The sequence below is a fragment of the Cryptomeria japonica genome, unplaced genomic scaffold, assembly GCF_030272615.1.
Source record: "Cryptomeria japonica unplaced genomic scaffold, Sugi_1.0 HiC_scaffold_58, whole genome shotgun sequence".
Taxonomy (NCBI): domain Eukaryota; kingdom Viridiplantae; phylum Streptophyta; class Pinopsida; order Cupressales; family Cupressaceae; genus Cryptomeria; species Cryptomeria japonica.
In genome coordinates, this window is record NW_026728880.1 from 411,814 (window position 1) to 425,000 (window position 13,187).

At 58.8% G+C, this 13,187-nt stretch overlaps 1 non-coding gene across 1 annotated transcript; it reads right to left on the reverse strand.

The window, feature by feature from the left end:
- Nucleotides 1-906: 906 nt before the first annotated feature.
- LOC131863270 (5S ribosomal RNA) lies at nt 907-1,025 on the reverse strand. Its single transcript, XR_009362202.1, has one exon. It is a non-coding gene; the product is annotated as a 5S ribosomal RNA (ribosomal RNA).
- Nucleotides 1,026-13,187: the final 12,162 nt, after the last annotated feature.

The following is a 13,187-nucleotide window of genomic DNA, read 5'->3' on the forward strand; positions in this document are numbered from 1 at the left end:
GCGCACGAAGTCGGAGCTCGGTTTGCCCCGGGTGCGCACCTTCGCCAGGGTGCGCACCTTGATGCGCACGCCTTGGCTGGGCTGCGCACCTTGGTGGGCGCCATGGTGCGCACCTTTCGTGCGCTCCAAGGTGCGCACGAAGTCGGAGCTCGGTTTGCCCCGGGTGCGCACCTTGGTGGGCGCCATGGTGCACTCCGAGGTGCCCAAGATTGGTGCGCACCAAGGAGCGCTCCGAAGTGCGCTCCAAGGTGCGCGCGAAGTCGAAAGTTGGGTTAATTGTCCGGTTTGCCTCGGGTGCGCACCTTGCGTGCACCTTCGCCAGGGTGGGCGCCTTGGTGCGCACACCTTGGCTGGGCTGCGCACACCTTGGCACCCGCGTTGCCTTCATTTTAAATTTTTTTTTTTTACAATCTCTCAAGTGGGAAATTCTATAATCTCAACTTTTTTTGCCTTTTCAGGAAACTTTTGAATGGAGCGCATCATTGGTGCGCTCCGAAGTGTGCTCCAAAGCTCTCTCCAGCTGCGTGCACCTGCCCCGGCCGCGCACCCGGCCCCGCCCAGCTTCGCTCACCTGTCCCGGGCGTCTGGTGCGGAACCTTAGAGTAAGAAACATCACCGTGCACCTTGGCCAACGTGCGCGACTCGACCGAGCGCGCACTGGCCGAGGTGCACACCGATTTCACCTGGGTGCGCGCGCAGCACCTCGGGCGCACCGGGGTGCGCGCACAACGCCCGGGTTGCACCGTGGCCTGTGTGCTCGGGGTGCCTCGGGTGCGCGCTCGGTGTCGCCCCCGCGCGCGCGGTAGTGCGGGCAGCGCACCCCGGCCCGGCCCGGCCCCGACGAGAACGCAAACGGGCAAAAGGTTTATTCAAATAGCATTGCGACGCCCGGCGAAAAACTAAAAAAGGGTGCAACACCGGGACTTCCCGGGAGGTCACCCATCCCAGTACTACTCCGGCCCAAGCGCGCTTAACTGCGGAGTTCTGATGGGATCCGGTGCACTAATGCTGGTATGATCGCACCCGTTATGAGCTTGTCGCAGTGTGTACTTAGCAAACCGCGACCCACGTGCGAATCCACCCCGGCCACCCACCCCCGTCGAGGTGCACACCCTCCCTCGCGAAGTGCGCCCCGTTCGCCAAGTGTGAGCCCTGCCCGGGTGCGCGCACCTTGCTAGGGCGTCGGGTGTGCACCCGGCCCGGCCTACGTGCGTGCACCTGGAGGGGGCGTCGTGTGCGTGCAGTGTCCCGTCTGCAACGCGGTGCCCACACACCACCTCGGGCGCAACGACCTGCGCTCACATGTGGGCCGAGTGCACCTTGGTGCATGTTCGGGGCGCCTCGGGTGCACGCTCGATCTTGCCCCGGTGCACCAAGGCGCTCGGTTTGCCCCGGGTGCGCACTTGGTGCAAGGTGGGCACCCAAAATAGGGATCAAGCACCAAAACACAAGTTTCGGGATGCAAAATGGGACCCAAGGACCACAAATGCGTTCCAAGACCCATGATGGGTCCACGAGAACAAAAATGTGTTCCGAGACTTAATAAACAAATATTGGGTTTTAGGAGAAGAAACATGCTCTGATGCCCAAAACGAGAATCGACCCCGAAAAGGCCACAGGCCAAAAGTGGGATGCGAGACAAAAAAAAATGGGACCCGAGGACCAAAATTGGGTTCCCAGGTCGAAGACAGGGCAACCGGACAAGAAACGACCTCTAAGGCTCGAAATGAGTCCCGACGACTAAAACTTGACAAGAAGCACCCATCAGGCACCCAACTCGACACCCATGGGATGCCGACCCACCCGGGCTTCCACCTAGCACACCTTGGCACCCACCCACCCTCGCACCCAACCTCGCACCCAACTTAGCACCTTTGAACCCACATTGGCACTCACCCTGACCCTGGCACCTTGGAACCCACATTGGCACTCACCTTGACCCTGGCACCCACCTTTGCACTCACCTTGGGACCCACCCTGGCTCCCACCTCGGCACCCACCCAGACACCCACCTTGGTTCCTTGGCACCCACCTTGGATCCTTGGCACCCACCCCGACACCCACCTTGGCACGCAACTTGGCTACTTGCCACCCACCTTGGCTCCTTGACGCCCACCCCGACAACCACCCCGTGACCTACCCTGGCTAGGGTTGGTGCACACCCACCCTGGTGCCCACCTTGGCACCCACCCTATGACCCACCTTGGCACGCACCTTAGTACCCACCCCGTTACCCACCCTAGGACCCACCCCGTGACCCACCTTGGCCAGGGTGGGTGCACCCACCCTGGTGCCCACCTTGGCACCCACCCATCCTAGCACCCAGCCTGTGACCGGGCTTGGAACCCAACCTTGCACCCGCACCCGTCTTGGCCAGTGTGGGTGCGCACCCATCCTGGCACCCACGTTGTGACACACCCTTTAACCCACGCACCCTAGCACCCACGTTGGCACCCACCTTGGAACCCAACCTAGCAACTTGGCACCCACCCCGTGACCCACCTTGGCATCCACCATAGCAGTCGCCGACTTGGCACCCACCTCGGCACCCACCTTGACACTTGTGGACCCACCTTGCCACTCACCCTAGCATCGACCCATCCTAGCACCCACCCTGGCACCTTTGCACCCTAGCACTCACCCATCCTAGCACCTAACCTGTGACCCACCTTGACACTCACCCTCGCACCCACCTTGGAACCCAACCTAGCACCCACCCACCCTGACACCAACCCTAGCACCTACCCACCCTTGCACCCACCCTGTGACCCATCTTGGCACCCACCCATCCTACCACTCAACCTATCACCCACCTTCTCACCCACCTTGGCATCCACCTTAGCACCCACCCACACTGGCACCTTGGCACCCACCTCGGGCAAGGTGGGTGCACACCCACCCTGGCACCCAATTTAGAACCCACCGAGCATGTTACCCACCTTGGCACCCACATTGCAGCCCACCCTAGTACCCACCCTATGACCCACATTGGCATCCACACCCTAGCACCCAGGCACCTCGACACCCGCCTTGACACCCACCCTAGCACTGAACCTGTGACCCACCTTGGAACTCACCCTAGAACCCACCCACCCTGTGAACCACCTTGGCATCCACCTTAGCACCCACCCACCTTGGCACCCACTCTAGCACTCACCCATCCTAACACCCAACTTGTTACCCACCTTGGCACCCGCCCTCGCGTCCACCTTGAAACCCACCCTAGCACCCACCCACGCAGGAGCCCACCTTGGCACCCAACCTAACACCCACGCATCCTGGCACCCAACTTGTGACCCACCTTGGAACCCACCCTAGTACCCACCTTTGAACCCACTATATCACCAACCCACCTTGGCACCCACCCTATGACCCTCTTTGGAATCCACCCTAGCACGCACCCACCCTGGCACCCACCATGGAGCGCACCCTAGCACCCACCCACCTCGGCACGCACCTCAACACCCACCTTGGTGTGCGCACTGCGCCAACCTCTCAAAGACCCTATGTGGTGCGCTCCAAAGTGTACACCTTTGGTGCGCTCCAAGGTGCGCACCTTTGGTGCACACCGAGGTGCACACCAAAGTGTGCACCGAGGTGAGCACCAAAGTGCACTCCAGGGTGCACACCAAGGCGTGCACCTTTGGTGCGGTCAATGCAAACGAATTCGGAAGTTGGGGTCGATGTCCTAATCGCTGCTGCAGACTACACGTATGAGAATCGGACAAATAGCTTTATATAGGGGAGGTGTTGCGTTTGATGGGTCGACTCCCCTGGTTGTGTGCACTGCACCAACTTCAAAGACCCTGTCTTGTTTAAGAAGTCAAAAGTTGGGGTGGATGTCCTAATCATTGCTGCAGTCTACGCATGTATGAGAATCAGACAAATAGCTTATATAGGGGAGGTGTTGCATTCGGTGGGTTGACTCCCCTGGTTGTGCGCACTGCGCCAACCTCAAAGACCCCGCATAGCAGAAGAAGTCGGAAGTCGGATTTTGGTGAGCACCAAGGCGTGCACCTTTGGTGCGGTCAACGCAGACGAATTCAGAAGTTGGGGTGGATGTCCTAATCGTTGTTGCAGGCTACACATGTATGAGAATCAGACAAATAGCTTATATAGGGGAGGTGTTGGGTTTGATGGGTCAACTCCCTTGGTTGTGCGCATTACGCCAACCTCAAAGACCTTGTTTTCGTTAAGAAGTCAAAAGTTGGGGTCAATGTCCTAATGGCTCCTGCAGGCTACACATGTATGAGAATCGGACAAATAGCTTATATAGGGGAGGTGTTGGGTTTGATGGGTCGACTCCCCTGGTTGTGCGCATTACGTCAACCTCAAAGACCTTGTTTTCGTTAAGAAGTCAAAAGTTGGGGTCGATGTCCTAATTGCTCCTGTAGACTACACATGTATGAGAATCAGACAAATAGCTTATATAGGGGAGGTGTTGGGTTTGATGGGTTGACTCCCCTAGTTGTTCGCATTACACCAACCTCAAAGACCTTGTTTTCGTTTAGAAGCCGAAAGTTGGGGTCGATGTCCTAATTGCTCCTGCAGGCTACGCATGTATGAGAATCAGACAAATAGCTTATATAGGGGAGGTGTTGGGTTTGATGGGTCGACTCCCCTGGTTGTGCGCATTGCGCCAACCTCAAAGACCCTGCATTGCGGATGAAGTCGAAAGTCAGAGTTTGGTGTGCTACAAGGTGTGGTCGAAGGTGCTCACCTAGGTGTGCACCTTTGGAGCACAGGAAAAGTGCCCTCCAAAAGTGCGCACCTTTGGAGTGCACAAAAGTGCCCTCCAAAAGTGCGCACCTTTGGAGCGCAGAAAAGTGCCCTCCAAAAAGTGCCCTCCAAAAGTGCGCACCTTTGGAGCGCAGAAAAGTGCCCTCCAAAAAGTGCCCTCCAAAAGTGCGCACCTTTGGAGCGCAGAAAAGTGCCCTCCAAAAAGTGCCCTCCAAAAGTGCGCACCTTTGGAGCGCAGAAAAGTGCCCTCCAAAAAGTGCCCTCCAAAAGTGCGCACCTTTGGAGCGCAGAAAAGTGCCCTCCAAAAAGTGCCCTCCAAAAGTGCGCACCTTTGGAGCGCAGAAAAGTGCCCTCCAAAAAGTGCCCTCCAAAAGTGCGCACCTTTGGAGCGCAGAAAAGTGCCCTCCAAAAAGTGCCCTCCAAAAGTGCGCACCTTTGGAGCGCAGAAAAGTGCCCTCCAAAAAGTGCCCTCCAAAAGTGCGCACCTTTGGAGCGCAGAAAAGTGCCCTCCAAAAAGTGCCCTCCAAAAGTGCGCACCTTTGGAGCGCAGAAAAGTGCCCTCCAAAAAGTGCCCTCCAAAAGTGCGCACCTTTGGAGCGCAGAAAAGTGCCCTCCAAAAGTGCGCACTTTTGGTGCGCACCAAGGCGCTGGTTCGGTCGTTGCAGGCGAGTTCGGAAGTTGGGGTCGATGTCCTGAGCGGAGGTGCAAACTACACAGGTGTCGGAATCGGACAAATAGCTTATATAGGGGAGGTGTATGCTTCGATGGGTCGACTCCCCAGGTTGAGCGCACCGCGCCAACCTCAAAGACCCTACGGTATGGATGAAGTCGGAAGTTGGGTCCGATGACCGATTCGATTAGTAGGTATGCTCATGAGGTCGGAATTTGGGTCCGATGACCTGCCATGTGCAGGAAGGCGAATGTTGACACTGTGCGTTGCAAGGTGCACACCAAGGCGCTGGTGCGGTCTTTTTAGTCGAGTTCGGAAGTTGGGGTCGATGTCCTGATCGGAGGTGCAAGCTACACAGGTGTGGGAATCGGACAAATAGCTTATATAGGGGAGGTGTATGCTTCGTTGGGTCGACTCCCCGGGTTGAGCGCACCGCGCCAACCTCAAAGACCCTACGGTATGGATGAAGTCGGAAGTTGGGTCCGATGACCGATTCGATATGTAGGCATACTCGCGAGGTCGGAATTTGGGTCCGATGACCTGCCACGTGCAGGAAGGCGAATGTTGGCACTGTGCGTTGCAAGGTGCGCACCAAGGCGCTGGTTCGGTCGTTGGAGGCGAGTTCGGAAGTTGGGGTCGATGTCTTGATCGGAGGTGCAAACTACACAGGTGTGGGAATCGGACAAATAGCTTATATAGGGGAGGTGTATGCTTCGTTGGGTCGACTCCCCGGGTTGAGCGCACCGCGCCAACCTCAAAGACCCTACGGTATGGATGAAGTCGGAAGTTGGGTCCGATGACCGATTCGATATGTAGGCATACTCGCGAGGTCGGAATTTGGGTCCGATGACCTGCCATGTGCAGGAAGGCGAATGTTGGGACTGTGCGTCGCAAGGTGCGCACCAAGGCGCTGGTGCCGTCGTTGCAGTCGAGTTCGGAAGTTGGGGTCGATGTCCTGGTCAGAGGTGCAAACTACACAGGTGTGGGAATCGGACAAATAGCTTATATAGGGGAGGTGTATGCTTCGATGGGTCGACTCCCTGGGTTGAGCGCACCGCGCCAACCTCAAAGACCCTACAGTATGGATGAAGTCGGAAGTTGGGTCCGATGACCGATTCGATACGTAGGCATATTGGCGAGGTCTGAATTTGTGTCCGATGACCTGCCATGCGCAGGAAGGCGGAATTTGGGTCCGATGACCGAGTTGATGGCGTGCCATGCGCAGAAAGGCGGAATTTGGGTCCGATGACCGAGTTGATGTTGATGGCCCGCCATGCACAGGAAGGCGGAATTTGGGTCCGATGACCGATTTGAAGGCGTGCCATACGCAAAAAGGCGGAGTTTGGGTCCGATGACCGAGTTGATATTGATGGCCCGCCATGCGCAGGAAGGCGGAATTTGGGTCCGATGACCTGACATACGCATGGAGTCCGACTCGGGGGCCGATGTTCGATTCGATGACTTGCATTGTGGGTAAAGTCGGAAGTTGTGGTCTTTGACCCGATTCGATGACCAGACTTCGGCTGCTTGAGAATCGGACAAATAACTTATATAGGGGAGGTAGTGTTCTCGAGCATCCTCCCCCCGTGCCCGTTTATGTCGATTGATGCTGGTGCTCGACTGGTTGGAGCGCTCGGATGCAAAAATCTTGCACCAGGATTTATCGATTGTGATGGACACGGCAAGTCTCCTGATTGCTATGCAGGAGCTCATCGTGAATCTCTATGCGGCCTTGGTATGGACTCGACCTGCGGAATGGTTCGGCAATGGTAGTCGCTCCAACACGTCCTTGCAATGGCCACAGAGGTGATTCGACTAGAGCTCCAGTCTAGCTTTTGGGTTGCTTGGCGGACTGGTATAGCCGCGATCGAGTTCCGGCCATGAACGTTTTAGATAGCTCTTGGGCTTTCTGGGACGGAAGTCGGAAGTTTGGGCTGTTGTCCGATTTGATGACCATTCTTCGGATGTGTGAGAATCGGACAAATAACTTATATAGGGGACTGTGTTGTCTCACGCAGCCCCCTCCGTGCCCCTCTATCTCGACCGATGTTGGTGCTTGAAAGGGTTGGGATCGCTCGGATTTATAAACGTGCACCACCATTTGTCGAGTGTGAGGGACGCGGCAGGTCTCCTAAATGCTATGCGGGCGCTCTCTGAGAATCTCTATCCGGCCTCGACACAGACTAGTCTTGCTGAATGGTTTGGCACTGGTAGTCGATCCAACACGTCGTTGTTGTGGCCGCCTAGGCGATTCGATTCGAGCCCCCGTCTAGCTTTTGGGTTGCTTGGCGGATTTTGCCCTATCCGCAAGTGAGCTCGGTCCCTAAACGTTCGAGAAACCCGATTGCTATGCGCCGACTCTCTTTCTTGCGAGCCTCCATCTAGCTTTTGGGTCTCTACGGAACGGAAGTCGGAATCTGGGACCGTTGTTTGATTCGACGAGGCAGACTACGGTTGTGCGAGAATCGGACAAATAACTTATATAGGGGAGGTGTTGACTGGAGCATTCTCCCCCGTGCCCCTCTAACTCGACCAATGCTGGCGCTCGAACGGTGGTAGCGCTCGGATTTTCATTGAGCGCCAGCATTGGTCGATTTAGAGGGGCATGCGAGATTCCCGAATGCTATGCGAGGGCTCTAACGGAAATGTCTATTGGTTTCGGTATGGATGCAATTGCGAGTGGTTCGGCAAAGGTAGTCGTTCCGATGCGTCCATGTCGTGGCCAAATCGATAATTCGATTTGAGCCCTCGTATAGCATTTGGGTCTCTCGATGTGATTCCGCATTCCAGTCCCTTTGGGCACTGCTTGAGCCGCATCCCAGGGGGTTCCCTTCCCAATAATCTGCCTCGCAACCCGATTGCTATGCGGTGAGGCTCCTCGGCCGCCTCGGAACTATCTGTGTATCAGACGCATCGCGGGATAAGGGGTTGGCAACGGTAGTCGCCCCAAGCGCGTCCGATGCTTGGACCATTCTGAGGCGGCCCTGAAGCCTCTTCCGTCTAGCCGTTGGGTCCTTCTCGCCGCATCCCTCGCCTCGCACCCCGATTGCTATGCGGTGAGGCTCCTCGGCCGCCTCGGAACTATCTGTGTATCGGACGCGTCGCGGGATAAGGGGTTGTCACTGGTAGTCGCCCCAAGCGCGTCCGATGCTTGGACCATTCCGAGGCGGCCCTGAAGCCTCTTCCGTCTAGCCGTTGGGTCCTTCTCGCCGCATCCCTCGCCTCGCACCCCGATTGCTATGCGGTGAGGCTCCTCGGCCGCCTCGGAACTATCTGTGTATCGGACGCGTCGCGGGATAAGGGGTTGTCATTGGTAGTCGCCCCAAGCGCGTCCGATGCTTGGACCATTCCGAGGCGGCCCTGAAGCCTCTTCCGTCTAGCCGTTGGGTCCTTCTCGCCGCATCCCTCGCCTCGCACCCCGATTGCTATGCGGTGAGGCTCCTCGGCCGCCTCGGAACTATCTGTGTATCGGACGCGTCGCGGGATAAGGGGTTGTCACTGGTAGTCGCCCCAAGCGCGTCCGATGCTTGGACCATTCCGAGGCGGCCCTGAAGCCTCTTCCGTCTAGCCGTTGGGTCCTTCTCGCCGCATCCCTCGCCTCGCACCCCGATTGCTATGCGGTGAGGCTCCTCGGCCGCCTCGGAACTATCTGTGTATCGGACGCGTCGCGGGATAAGGGGTTGTCACTGGTAGTCGCCCCAAGCGCGTTCGATGCTTGGACCATTCCGAGGCGGCCCTGAAGCCTCTTCCGTCTAGCCGTTGGGTCCTTCTCGCCGCATCCCTCGCCTCGCACCCCGATTGCTATGCGGTGAGGCTCCTCGGCCGCCTTGGAACTATCTGTGTATCGGACGCGTCGCGGGATAAGGGGTTGTCACTGGTAGTCGCCCCAAGCGCGTCCGATGCTTGGACCATTCCGAGGCGGACCCGAAGCCTCTTCCGTCTAGCCGTTGGGTCCTTCTCGCCGCATCCTTCGCCTCGCACCCCGATTGCTATGCGGTGAGGCTCCTCGGCCGCCTCGGAACTATCTGTGTATCGGACGCGTCGCGGGATAAGGGGTTGTCACTGGTAGTCGCCCCAAGCGCGTCCGATGCTTGGACCATTCCGAGGCGGACCCGAAGCCTCTTCCGTCTAGCCGTTGGGTCCTTCTCGCCGCATCCCTCGCCTCGCACCCCGATTGCTATGCGGTGAGGCTCCTCGGCCGCCTTGGAACTATCTGTGTATCGGACGCGTCGCGGGATAAGGGGTTGTCACTGGTAGTCGCCCCAAGCGCGTCCGATGCTTGGACCATTCCGAGGCGGACCCGAAGCCTCTTCCGTCTAGCCGTTGGGTCCTTCTCGCCGCATCCCTCGCCTCGCACCCCGATTGCTATGCGGTGAGGCTCCTCGGCCGCCTTGGAACTATCTGTGTATCGGACGCGTCGCGGGATAAGGGGTTGTCACTGGTAGTCGCCCCAAGCGCGTCCGATGCTTGGACCATTCCGAGGCGGACCCGAAGCCTCTTCCGTCTAGCCGTTGGGTCCTTCTCGCCGCATCCCTCGCCTCGCACCCCGATTGCTATGCGGTGAGGCTCCTCGGCCGCCTTGGAACTATCTGTGTATCGGACGCGTCGCGGGATAAGGGGTTGTCACTGGTAGTCGCCCCAAGCGCGTCCGATGCTTGGACCATTCCGAGGCGGCCCCGAAGCCTCTTCCGTCTAGCCGTTGGGTCCTTCTCGCCGCATCCCTCGCCTCGCACCCCGATTGCTATGCGGTGAGGCTCCTCGGCCGCCTTGGAACTATCTGTGTATCGGACGCGTCGCGGGATAAGGGGTTGTCACTGGTAGTCGCCCCAAGCGCGTCCGATGCTTGGACCATTCCGAGGCGGCCCCGAAGCCTCTTCCGTGTAGCCGTTGGGTCCTTCTCGCCGCATCCCTCGCCTCGCACCCCGATTGCTATGCGGTGAGGCTCCTCGGCCGCCTTGGAACTATCTGTGTATCGGACGCGTCGCGGGATAAGGGGTTGTCACTGGTAGTCGCCCCAAGCGCGTCCGATGCTTGGACCATTCCGAGGCGGACCTGAAGCCTCTTCCCTCTAGCCGTTGGGGCTTTCTCGCCGCATCCCTCGCCTCGCACCCTGATTGCTATGCTGTGAGGCTCCTCGGCCGCCTTGGAACTATCTGTGTATCGGACGCATCGCGGGATAAGGGGTTGGCAGTGGTAGTCGCCCCAAGCGCATCCGATGCTTGGACCATTCCGAGGCGGCCCTGCAGCCTCTTCCGTCTAGCCGTTGGGGCCATCTCGCCGCATCCCCCACCTCGCACCACGATTGCTATGCGGTGAGGCTCCTTGGCCGCCTCGGAACTATCTGTGTATCGGACGCATCGCGGGATAAGGGGTTGTCACTGGTAGTCGCCCCAAGCGCGTCCGATGCTTGGACTATTCCGAGGCGGCCCTGCAGCCTCTTCCGTCTAGCCGTTGGGGCCATCTCGCTGCATCCCCCACCTCCTCGGCCGCCTCGGAACTATCTGTGTATCGGACGCATCGCGGGATAAGGGGTTGGCAGTGGTAGTCGCCCCAAGCGCGTCCGATGCTTGGACTATTCCGAGGCAGCCCTGCAGCCTCTTCCGTCTAGCCTTTGGGGCCATCTCGCCGCATCCCTCGCCTCGCACCCCGATTGCTATGCGGTGAGGCTCCTCGGCCGCCTGGGAACTATCTTCGTATCGGACGCATCGCGGGATAAGGGGTTGTCACTGGTAGTCGCCCCAAGCGCGTCCGATGCTTGGACTATTCCGAGGCGGCCCTGTGGCCTCTTCCGTCTAGCCGTTGGGGCCATCTCGCCGCATCCCCCACCTCGCACCCCGATTGCTATGCGGTGAGGCTCTTCGGCCGCCTTGGAACTATCTTCGTATCGGACGCATCGCGGGATAAGGGGTTGTCACTGGTAGTGGCCCCAAGCGCGTCCGATGCTTGGACTATTCCGAGGCGGCCCTGCAGCCTCTTCCGTCTAGCCGTTGGGGCCATCTCGCCGCATCCCCCACCTCGCACCCCGATTGCTATGCGGTGAGGCTCCTCGGCCGCCTTGGAACTATCTTCGTATCGGACGCATCGCGGGATAAGGGGTTGTCACTGGTAGTCGCCCCAAGCGCGTCCGATGCTTGGACTATTCCGACGCGGCCCTGTGGCCTCTTCCGTCTAGCCGTTGGGGCCATCTCGCCGCATCCCCCACCTCGCACCCCGATTGCTATGCGGTGAGGCTCCTCGGCCGCCTTGGAACCATCTTCGTATCGGACGCATCGCGGGATAGGGGGCTGTCACTGGTAGTCGCCCCAAGCGTGTCCGATGCTTGGACCATTCCTAGGCGGCCCTGAAGCCTCTTCCGTCTAGCCGTTGGGGCCTTCCCGCCCCATCCCTCGCCTCGCACCCCCGATTGCTATGCGGTGAGGCTCCTCGGCCGCCTTGGAACCATCTGTGTATCGGACGCATCGCGGGATAAGGGGTTGGCACTGGCAGTCGCCCCAAGCGCGTCCGATGCTTGGACCATTCCGAGGTGGCCCTGAAGCCTCTTCCGTCTAGCCGTTGGGGCCTTCCCGCCCCATCCCTCGCCTCGCACCCCGATTGATATGCGGTGAGGCTCCTCGGCCGCCTTGGAACTATCTGTGTATCGGACGCATCGCGGGATAAGGGGTTGGCACTGGTAGTCGTCCCAATCGCATCCGATGCTTGGACCATTCCGAGGCGGCCCTGCAGCCTCTTCCGTTTAGCCGTCGGGGCCTTCCCGCCGCATCCCTCGCCTCGCATCCCGATTCCTATGCGGTGAGTCTTCTCGGCCGCCGCGGAACTATACCTGTTATTGCTACTGCATCCTTCGGCTGGTAACCTCCTCTGCCGCCTTGGAACGTTCTCTTTGTCGGACGCGTCGCGGGATAAGGGGTTGGCACTGGTAGTCGCCCCAAGCGCGCCCGATGCATAGACCGCTCCGAGTCGACCTTGCTTTCAGCCTCTCACATGCATAGACCTCTCTGAGTCGACCCTGCAGCCTCTCACGTTTAGCCTTTGGAATCTCGCCTCACAACATGATTGCTATCCTTGATGCATCCCTTGCCTCGAGCCCTGATTGCTTTCTTGGCTGCATCCCTCCTCTCCTCACAGCCCGGTTGTCATCACTGCTTCATCCGTCGCTTCATGCATTCTGGCTGCTGGGCCCTTCCCACCGCACACCTCGATTGCTATCTCTTCTGCATCACACACCCCGATTGCTATCTCTGCTACATCCCTCGGCTCTCACTTCTGCATCCTTCGCCTCACACCTCGATTGCTATCAATGCTGCATCCGTAACCTCACACCCCGATTGCTATGCGGGGAGGCTCCTTGGCCGCCTTGGAAATTTCTGTGTGTCGGACGCACCGCGGGATAAGGGGTTGGCACTGGTAGTCGCCCCAAGTGCGCCCGATTCTTAGACCGCTTCGAGGTGACCTCGTAGCCTCTTTCGTCCAGGCTTCCTGCCTTCAACGCCCTTTTTACACCTCGATTGCTATGCGCGGGCTCGTTGGCGTCTATCACCTCTCTGCGAAGAGTGGCACGATGATTGTTGGGGTAAATCGTAGCAGTCCGATCTCTGGCCTTGGGCCATTGTGAGGGCTGATCGATTTCCTGTGCGCATCTCGTGTTCGCCCAGTAACAGACTCGACGACTTGTAATCGGTCTTGTTCCCGATTGTTCCTGGAGGTAGTCTTCGGAACTCTTGGATTTGACCTGTCACTCGAACTGTCCTCTTCCGAGGATGCTTGTGTGTGTGTGCTT